The 10,792-nt window shown below is 36.4% G+C and overlaps 1 pseudogene; it reads right to left on the minus strand.

The window, feature by feature from the left end:
• Positions 1–5,164: 5,164 nt before the first annotated feature.
• On the minus strand, positions 5,165–6,510 carry LOC102758304 (annotated as a pseudogene).
• Positions 6,511–10,792: the final 4,282 nt, after the last annotated feature.

A 10,792-nucleotide genomic window follows, 5' to 3' on the forward strand; every position in this document is an offset into this window, starting at 1 on the left:
AAGTATTTAGTGTGCTCAATAATATTGAAGTAAGATTAGAGCACAATAGATCTGAGAGGGAATAGTAACAGATATATCAAATTGAGACATTATAACGTTACAAAAGCAAAAATAATCCAATTGGGCCAGACTGTGTATATTAGAGTTCTCTAGAGAGGGTTGGGGGAAATGATGATACAGATAGATGATAGCTATAGATAGGTAGATAGATGATTGATAGATAGAGAGATGATAGATGATTGATAGATAGATAGATAGATAATAGATAGATGATAGATTAGATAGATAGATAGATAGATAGATAGATAGATAGATAGATATATATATTATAGATAGATGGGGGGATTTCTTTTAATTGGCACACAGGATGAAAGTGAAGGGATGAAAAAAAATTTCCATGCAAAAGGGAAAGAAAAAAAAAGCTGGAGTAGCAATACTCATATCTGACAAAATAGATTTTAAAAGCATCATGCTAAGCAAAACAAGCAAGTCAGAGAAAGATAAAAATCATATGATCTCACTCATTTGTGTAATATAATGAACAACATAAATTGATGAACAAAAATCGAACCAGAAGAAGGAAAAACACTCTAGGATATAATAGAAGTAATCCTGTTATTTGCAGATTTTTAATATTTCCTACAACTTTTGTGATATCATACTACATTAGTACAGTTTTGGTAATATTATTATACTTAAAACCCTTTTATTCTTGAAATATTAATGTTTATTGCATGTAACATTATCATATTTAAAATCTGTTTTCTTGAGATATTAATGTTTGTTGCATGTAACATTATTATATTTTATTTTTTTAAATATTAAGGTTTATATCATGTAACATTATTATATTTAAAATCATTTTTCTTGAAATTAAAAAAAAAACTGGGGGAAAAAAGAAATTGGCTTATAGCCCTAGCCAGTTTTGCTCAGTGAATAGAGCATTGGCCTGTGGACCAAAGGGTCCTGGGTTCAATTCCCATCAAGGGCACATATTTTGGTTGCAGGATCCTACCTAGCCCAAGCCTGGTCAGGGCTCCTGCAGGAGGTAACCAATTGATGTGTTTCTCTCACATTGATCTTTCTGTCTGTCTTTCCCTCTCTCTTCCACTCTCCCTAAAAATCAATGGAAAAATATCCTCAGGTGAGGATTAACAACAAAAATTGGCTTATATACTTGTGGAGACTGGCAAATTCAATATCCATACCCCAAGTTGGCTGGTAGGCTTATAAACTCAGATAAAAGTTAATATTATAGTCTTGAGTACAAAATCCACAGGGCAAGTCAGTAGACTGGAAACTTAGACAGAGTTTCTATGCTTTAGTCTCAAGGCAGAATTCCTCCTTTTTAGAAAATGTCAGTCTTTGTTCTTAAGGCCTTCAACTGATTAGATAAATCCCATCCACATAATGAAAACTAACCTGCTTTACTTAAAGCCAACTGGTTGCAAATGTCAATCACATCTATAAAATACCTCACAGCAACATCTAAACTAGTGTTTGACCAAACAGCTAGGTACCCTAACCTAGCCACATTAACTCAAAAAATTAACTATAACATCATGGGTAGCAATTTGGGTTAAAATTTCACATAACAGTTCCTGAGCCAGTTTCACTGGAATTAACATGGTTTTTTTTTTGTTTGTATGTTTGTTCATTTTTGTTTTGTTTTGTTTTGTAAGAGCTAAAAGGAGTTTTATGGTAAAGTACATTGATAAAATATTGAAATAAATTTTCTGGAATATTTAAATGAGAATATGTACATGAAGTGTTCATGGAGCTCCAGGAACTCTAGGCACTAATGCTCTGTGTAACATGGTTTGGGAAATGCTGATGTAGACAATGATCGGCATCAAAAGTTATAGGCAAGAGGTAAATATGTTAATTGTGGTTTAGAAAGATCATTTTGATGAAGAAGTAAAAGTTGTATTGAGAAGGTACAGAAAGCAAGAGGCAGACAAGAAATCACAGCAGGAACCAATTAGAATGATTATCAATATATTCCCATACTATCAGCGTATTATATTTATATTAACTAGAATGATAATAAAATAAGCACAAGTCCAACTACGTAACCTCCTTGACATGAAAATTTTATGTAAAAATTTGAAAGTTCAAATATTAGGCCCAATTTGTAGTTGTTCCTAGTTAAGTTGGCTGCCTCTCTAATGAGAGCAAGCATCTTGTGGTTGTAGTTCTCACATTTTCTCTCATTCTATAGAATTTTGGATTAGATATCATTTACAACAAAGTCAGAAAAGGAAAGGAAGCTTATATATACTCAATTCATCAAAATCATCATTTATTGCCTATGTTTATGCCAGGAAATCTAGTTGATAGGGATGCAAAACTGCATAAGATAGAGTTTGTCTTACTCACTATAATAATAAAAAATTCTGTTAACATAAATTAAACAAACTTTAAAATGTCTTGGTCCAATGGAAATGAAAAACTGAAGATAAATTTGGGTTGAAATGCTGGCTCTTGAAACTATGAGCTAATTACTTATTTATTCAAGTCTATTTCTTCATGTACAAAATCACTTTGTATGTAAAAGCACACAGATCTAGGCCTGCATCTTGATCTAGATTTTAGGTTGTTCTCCTAAAAAAAATGTTTTAAAATATATATGAACAAATTGGAAAAAAAAATAACCAAGGAGACACTGTGTCCAGTGCCCTTAAATTCACCTTCAGGATAAAACAATGTAGAGACTCTCATCTGATCTTCAATTCATCACCAGGTAAAGCAATGCCAAGATACACCATAGTCAGCAGCTAAGTTGAAAGAAAAGCATCACAAATCCAATTAACTATGTGCAAATACATAATGTTTTCCCATCTTTCTGGTGATACAATTTTATGAAAAGTATAACTTTGACATCAAAGCAAATGTCAAACTACTACAATGTTCACACTTTGTTTAGTTCAATAACTAGAACATTTCTTGTGACCAAGATGATTATTGTGGTGCACAACAGCCCTTCTTTTACAATTTATTTAAAGAATTATTATTTGTCTAGTGGTAGCAGCATATTAAGGAGATATCAAAATGGCTCATTAGTCATCTTTTTCTTATGTTTGTTTTGAAAATTCGAGAAAGAATGTAACATTTGTAGCTGCCTTCCAACTACTGATGTCTAAATTGAGCTCATTTTCTAATCTCTAAAATCTGATGTTTAGGAATGAAGTATTTTACCTTAAAAAGCTAAAATTGAACACAAAAGACGCTTCCATCTTCAAATACTCTCTGCCAGCTTAGATTCTTCAACATTTGCACTACTAGCAAGACAAATATTATAAACATCAGTCTTAATTCTGAAAATGGCCATTAGACCTGGAGTTTGTAGTCAGCTTCACTAATTATCGCTTTGTTAGTGAATTTTCAAGTGAGTCAAATGTTAAGTAAGACGCCTTCTATTTTCCTGATGCACAGATAATTAGCCGTGATGTTTCTGAGAAAAATGCAAGGACAAATGTCACCTTTTGAAGATTATCCCACACCCTGTTTGCTTCAGGAAATAATTGAATTAGCTCAGAAGCAAATGCTAAAATAATAATAATATTTTGCTTAACAATAGGAACAAAATAGGATAAAGGAGGTGGGGAATCCTTTATAAGGCATGAATCGCCTGCACTCTTCCAGGCTTCAGAAGCTGAGGCAAGGCTGGCACTTCTGGACAAGCAGAGCGAGGATCCTTTATTACGGTATCATTTTTAAAATTTCAAAGACTTAAAATTTCTTTAGCCTTTGATTAAATCCAGTTTCTAATCAGTATAATTATTATGAGATTGCAAACTCTGTTTTCCACAGACTTCTCATAGACAATGCATTTGAAAGGAAATAGCATACATTTTTTTAAAAAATGGAAATGCTTTAACAAAGTTATCAACCTATGAGCTTAATCCACTTTTATTAGTAAATTGTTAATACTTTTAGAAATTATAGTAATAAAAATAGCTTATACTCTAGAATACCAAATAACTTTAAGGTAAAGCTTTTAGATATAAATCAATATTTTAGTTTTGTAATCATAAAAATGAAAATGTTTTCAGTAGCAGAAACATCTGTTGTACTAAATTATACAAGAAATCATTGGGCCTGATTTTTTAATTAATCAATGTTTCCATTTAATTTGTCCATTTTATTACAAAGGGAAGGACATATAAATATCTGAGTGTGTCTTATATTTTGCTTGAGATTGTGACCATTTCACATGATGGAGGTACACTTATTAATTTGGTTTTCTATTCTTATTCTTCAAGTATTGCGATGTGACCATTTCATCAACTAATCACTTAATGTTACATTTAGAAAAATGGGCCTCAGATAGGTTAAGTAATGTGATCAGAGTTTGACCACTAAATGAAATTCAACTCTATTACTATTGATACAGTGTTTTTTTCTCTTAAAATCACAAGATGTTCCTACTGAATAAAGTCATTGTTAAAACATATTAATTTTCCATCAATTATGTTGTGGCTGTCATATTTTTATATTGTAACTTAAAGATTGGAAAAGCAGTACATTAGAAGTTGAGATTTTATAAGCATAAATAATTAGTTATTGATCCCACTACTTAGCTACTTTTCTTGCAAAATAATGAAGAAAAAAATAGCCCTAGCTGGTGTGCCTCAGTAGATAGAGCATCAGCCTGCGGACTGAAAGGTCCTGGGTTTGATTCCGGTCAAGGGCACATGCCCAGGTTGTGGGCTTGATCCACAGTAGGGGGTGTCCAGGAGGCAGCCAATCAATGATTCTCTCTCATGATTGATGTTTCTATCTCTCTCTCCCTCTCCCTTTCTCTCTGAAATCAATAAAATATATTTTTCAAGAAAAGAAAAAATAATTGTATAGTAACTGCAATTAAGGAGACAGGTTTGGTTTGGTTTTTTGTGTGTTTTTTTGTTTGTTTGTTTCTTTCATTTCCTTTGGGTCAGAGAATCCAGCAATAATGATCACATCAAAAGAGTTGAGCAGAAATGTTAAATTTCTAAAAGTTACTCATAAACAATGAAAATAACACTGATGACAAGATCAATAAAATAATTCATATTTCTAACTATACACACTTTAAGTTGTAACTTCATGTTTAGAAGTTTCTGCCTGGTGTTTATATGTTTAAATTATTGAACCCACAAAAACACCACAAAAAAAGTTTTTATTAATGTTTCTCACTACCTTTGATCGACTTTTTATTAAAAATTATTTCTCCAAAGTGATTGATCTTTACGGAATAAACAAACAAGTTTATGCCACAGGCTTTTTTCTTCTGCGGTGGTTTCGTTTCTGCGGGCTTCTTCTCAGCGGCGGGTTTCTTAATAAGCTACGGCCTTTTCCCGCCAACAGCTTCTGCTTTGTAAGGCCAGCAGCCCCCTTGCCTTCCTTCACGACCACAGGCTTCTTGCCTGGAACCCCTACTCATCTGATTTGGCTTCTACCGCTGCTGCTGCTGCTTTATCTTCCTGGAGCTTGTGGTTCCAGGCCTGGCGAAGAAGTGTTGCAACGCATGGTCTTTGCATATGGCTTTAGTTTCAACATGATTCTTGGGTTTTCCAGTGGATTCTTCTTCAGGACTCTGTGAAGGATCTTCTTGTGTGGTGCTCGAAGACTCTTTGGGTCTCTGGGCTTTTTAAGATTCTGCTAAGGTCTGTACTGAGCACCTGTGCATGGGAAGGTTGCAGTTACTCTTGAGGGAGGCAGCTTTCTGCCAAGTGCCATAGAAATTATCCAACTTATGGAAAGCACTTTCAGATACAGTCCACAACCCACCAGGAACAAGCTTCAAAATGTTCATTTTGCTTACATGAAGCCAAGTATTTCCAGGGATGTTCTGAAGGCTTTGATAATACCATTGTCCTCATTAAGATGATGCAAGGTCCCTGGTACTGGATATGATGACAGTGTCTTGTTTTGCCTTTGCCAGTTCTCATTCGCTGAGAGGCATAGACCTTGTTGATACCATTCCAGGCCTTAAGTTTCTTAAGAAGCAAAAACGGCCTCCTTGGTTTTCTTATAACCTTCAACTTTAGCTTCAACCATCAAAAGACATTCAGGAACTTCCTCAATATGATGATGATCTTTAGACGTGAACAGTGCAGGGAAGGCCGAGGCAGCCAGGGCAGAGCCGATGGCAAGTCACTTCTGTGTGGTGTTCACGCTTCGGTGCCAATGGCACCAGGTTTTGGTTGGTGCAAATGTGTGTCCCCCACAACACATACTTCCAAAAGTACCCTGGCCAGAATGAGGAGTGCCACCACCTCAAACTCTGAGAATTTGAGCCCACAGTACTGCCAGCAGCCCAAGACTCAGCACTGGCTTGATGACCTGCCAATTCACTGACAGCATGGGGCTGTCTAGTGTTTTTGCGCAAGTTGGCATGAACAAAGTTCACAATATCCAGTTGAATGGGAGCCTTAAACACAACAGGCAAAATGATTCCCCCTTTGCAGAGTACGCTGATGTCAGTGGATGAACACACGCCATGGTGTGGAGAGGAGAAGGCCACGCTCCTCTACCTGGTGGCTCCCATAGAAAGAGACATGAAATTTTGATAACAGAAAATCCACACATAAATTAAAACATCATGTCACACATTTTAATTTTGCTTATGTTTTTCTGTCCTTATCTATTTGGGTAATTGACATACAATGTGGTATTAAACTTTCTTATTATTACACATGAAGACTATGTTGAAATTTGAATTTTTTTTTCAAATTTTTGAAAAGACAAATTTCATGATAGTCTTCATGATTATAAGTATTCATATTTTTCATTATAAATGTTTCTCCTTTGGTTAAAATTCATCAAATACAAAATGATGCTGCTTTTATTTTTCCACCACTATGAAGCACCTTCTGTTGCCTACTTCTAGAAGACCCTAAGACAAGATGAAGGCTCTGGTTTTTATTGCAATCATCTCGACTTTTACTACCTGCTTCTTGGTAAATATTAGCTATCTTACATATGTTTATTTTCTTATTTAGTTCTTGATCATAAAGTATAAGATTAGTTTATTGGGTTTTTGTTGTTTTTCTTAAATATATTTTATTGATTTTTATAGAGAGGAAGGGAGAAGGATAGTTAAAAACATCGATGAGAGAGAAACATCGATCAGCTGCCTCCTGCACACTCCCTACTGGGAATGTGCCCGCAACCCACGTACATGCCCTTGACCGGAATCGAACCTGGGACCCTTGAGTCCGCAGGCTGATGCTCTATCCACTGAGCCTAACCGGTTAGGGCAGTTTGTTGTTTTATGTTAATGTAGGTTTATATTGCACACACATCATTTTATTTTTTCCAAAGACCTTAATTTAACTTTCTTTTATTTCTTTCCACATATTTATAGTTTCTAGAATTCCAAACATTTATAATTAGGAAATTATAATGTCATGATTTTAAATTGCATGTTCTGAGTAATACCTCTGCTATAGTTTTCTGTATATTCCCCAAAAGAAAGACATTGTGAAGAAAGTTGATTATAAGGAACACTATAAAATAAACTTGAAACCACATAAAGAATTTAACATAGATAAAATAAATTCAGAAATTCTAGATATTATATATAATTTCCAATGAAGAGCATATGTTTGGTATCCTCTAACATTTTTAGATTTGTTTGCCTACCACCTGCACCTAAATTACATTGTCTAAGGCTCATTGCTGTAATATAATCCATCATTATTTGGTGAACTGGCAATGTGTTACAGGCTCTGCTAACTGTGAGAACTGCCTCTTCCCCCATTAATTCATGCTAAAATATCGCTCTTCGGATCACTCATGTTTCTCTCCCACAAAAGGCAGTCTGGTTTTTCCTTACACCAATTCATAAAGAGGTGGGTTCCAAATGATCTCCAGAGTTGGCAACAGAATAAATAGTAATTAGTATAATACAAGAAGCTAAATCTAGCATTACCAGGAAACTGCAAACTAGTTCAACACACCCGTAAGAATGAGAAGGGAGAGAAACCCTTCTGCTTAAACATCTCCAGAAAAAAACTGATCATCCTTATCCCGCGTACTGTGTACACTTTAAACTGATAAAAGGTCACACCCATTTTATTAAGACACTCAAAATTCTAAAATTGTATTCAATTCCATTCACCCTAACCTGTGGTCGGCAAACTGCGGCTCACGAACCACATGTGGCTCTTTGGCACCGTGAGTGTGGCTCTTCCTAAGCCTTAGGATACCCTAATTAAGTTAATAACAGTGTACCTACCAATATAGTTTAAGTTTAAAAAATTTGGCTCTCAAAAGAAATTTCAATCGTTGTACTATTGATATTGGCTCTGTTGACTGAGTTTGCCGACCACTGCCCTAACCCAACCACATTTTATCCTCAGAAATAATTTATAATCAGTATTCTTAAAATGCTATATATATGCTGAGCTTAATTTTGTAACATATGAATTCTTCATCTCATTTTAGTCAGCAGCTCCACATAAGAGAAAATTCCACAAAGAAGTAAGTTTTATCTATATTTCTGATTACCTTTTTGCATTTTCATTCATAATCATGTCATTTATGTCTGAAAAGTTGATAAGGTACAATATCTCTATTTTACTTGTTTTTATTCCTGACCTAAGAAAATGAGAGAGCCAGAGTCACCCAATGGGAATAGTTCTGTTAGCACCAAACCTTGCCTTCAGTTGCTGGCCTCTTAGATATGTATTGATCTGCAATGGGAGTAGGACAGTTTAGCATATAAAAAGCAAAGTTTACCCAGCCTTCAGTACAAAAAAACGATCTACATCTATTCAATGTAAATGTTTTTTCTTTTTATAAGTACTAGAGGTCCAGTGCACAAAATTTATGCACGGGTAGGGTCCCTAGGCCTGGGCAGCGATCAGGGCTAATCGGGGGCTTCCTTCCCCCCAGCTGCCAGCTGCCGGCCAGGGTTCCTTCATTCTTCACCGCCCCCTGGTGGTCAGTGAACACCATGGCAAGTGGTCAAACTCCCAAGGGAACAATTTTTATATTAGCCTTTTATTATATAGAATTAATGGCTTTCTAATAAGGTACATTTCCTATGATCCCACAAGATGTAAAAATTAGTTTATTTTCTCAAAATTCAGAATCATGTAGACTTTTCAAAATTACAAATCTCAGTTCCCACTCTGCCATTTCTAATTGTCATAACCCTTACTCCATGTCACAATGGAAGTAGAGTAGGATGTGTTACCTGGAAATATTTGTCATGTCATCCTGTTATATACCCCTGCTCTTTCTTTTTCCCATTCAAGACAAGTACGTAAAATGAATCCTTAAAAAAAAAAACAATAAAAGTTATCCTGCTTCTTTTTATTGTTGTTGTTATTACGCTACCATTATTCTACTTCTAATAGAATGGATTCGGTGTAGTAACCCAAATTGTGCTGATATTTAGAAAAAAAGAATAATTCCAAACAAACTTAAAGTTTATGACAATTTTGGCAACTTATTTCTGCTTCATTTTAAAGTCAAGTATCTGACTCTTTCTAGAATTTCTCAATTAGATTACTACTGCTTTATGAAAAGACAAGAGGAATATCATATTTAAAATCACAGGATTAACTTCTGCCAGTGAAGACAAATTAAAAGACTGGGGTTTAAATGGAAATTCTAATGGAATGTCATGTTAAAAGTCCAAGTTACTAAAGCAAATTGAAATTGTCCATGGCATTGCTAACATGCACTGACTGATGTAGGGCACGTCTATCTTTTAGTGTCTATCATTCTGTGCAAATAAGTCAGCCACATGGATTCACGGAATAGTTTGTCAATCTCATATTTAGGGGGACTATGAAAAGAGAGCAATGCCAAATTTCTACAGTCTCCTTTTATTCTCTTTATTGAGAGTAGTAAAATGAATTATGCTTTTTCCAGGTTGGAAATTAGAACAGCATATCCCCAAAAGTTCTCTGTGAAGCACTGGAAATCTTCTATGGAGAAATGATAGATAGATAGATAGATAGATAGATAGATAGATAGATAATACTTCCTTGGCAAAGTTTGGAAAATATTGCATATCATTCAATAAGTGCTGGAGTAAAGAAATGTTTATTTTATCTAAACATGTTTCCATAGTTATTTGACTACTAATTTTTTTTAATACCATGCATTTGTAGGACACATTTTGGGAAAATCCTATCTTATAAAAGAGTAATATGCAAATTAACTGTCACTCTGCGATAAAGATGGCAGTGCCCATAGTGACGGAGCAGGACGCTGGCGGCATCACCCTGGAAATGTGAGCCCAGCAGGCATTGCCCCAGTGACCCCCAAGCAGATCGCACAGCCCTCGAGCAAGCAAGCACGGCCCATAGACAGTCCCCAGCAGGGCCAGCTCGTGGGTCAATCCATGAGCAGGAAAGCGCGGCCCGCAGGCAGCTCCCAGCAGGCAGCACCGAGCAGGGCCTGCTCGCGGGTCACCGTGGCGATCCACAAGCAGGCAAGTGCAGCCCACAGGCAGCACCCTGCCCTGGCCACAGCTCAAGGGAGAGAACAACAGCAGGCAAGGCCAGGAGCCTGAGAGATCAACACAGAGGGGGCCCTGCTTCAAGCCTCTGTGGTGTGGCTGGGGGCAGTGGATACACACATGCACACACACATGGGGCGCCTGCGCTGAGCCTCCTACGTGGCTGGGGGCAGGACCCCAGCAGGGACACACATACACACACACACACACACACGGTGCCTGCTCTGAGCCTCTGCTGCCAGACTGTGGCCATCAGTAGGACATCCACTGAGGGCTCCCGGACTGGGCTGAGGTACCCCCATCCCCCAGTGCACGAATTTTGTGCACCGG

The sequence above is a fragment of the Myotis davidii genome, unplaced genomic scaffold (assembly GCF_000327345.1).
Source record: "Myotis davidii unplaced genomic scaffold, ASM32734v1 scaffold106, whole genome shotgun sequence".
NCBI lineage: Eukaryota > Metazoa > Chordata > Mammalia > Chiroptera > Vespertilionidae > Myotis > Myotis davidii.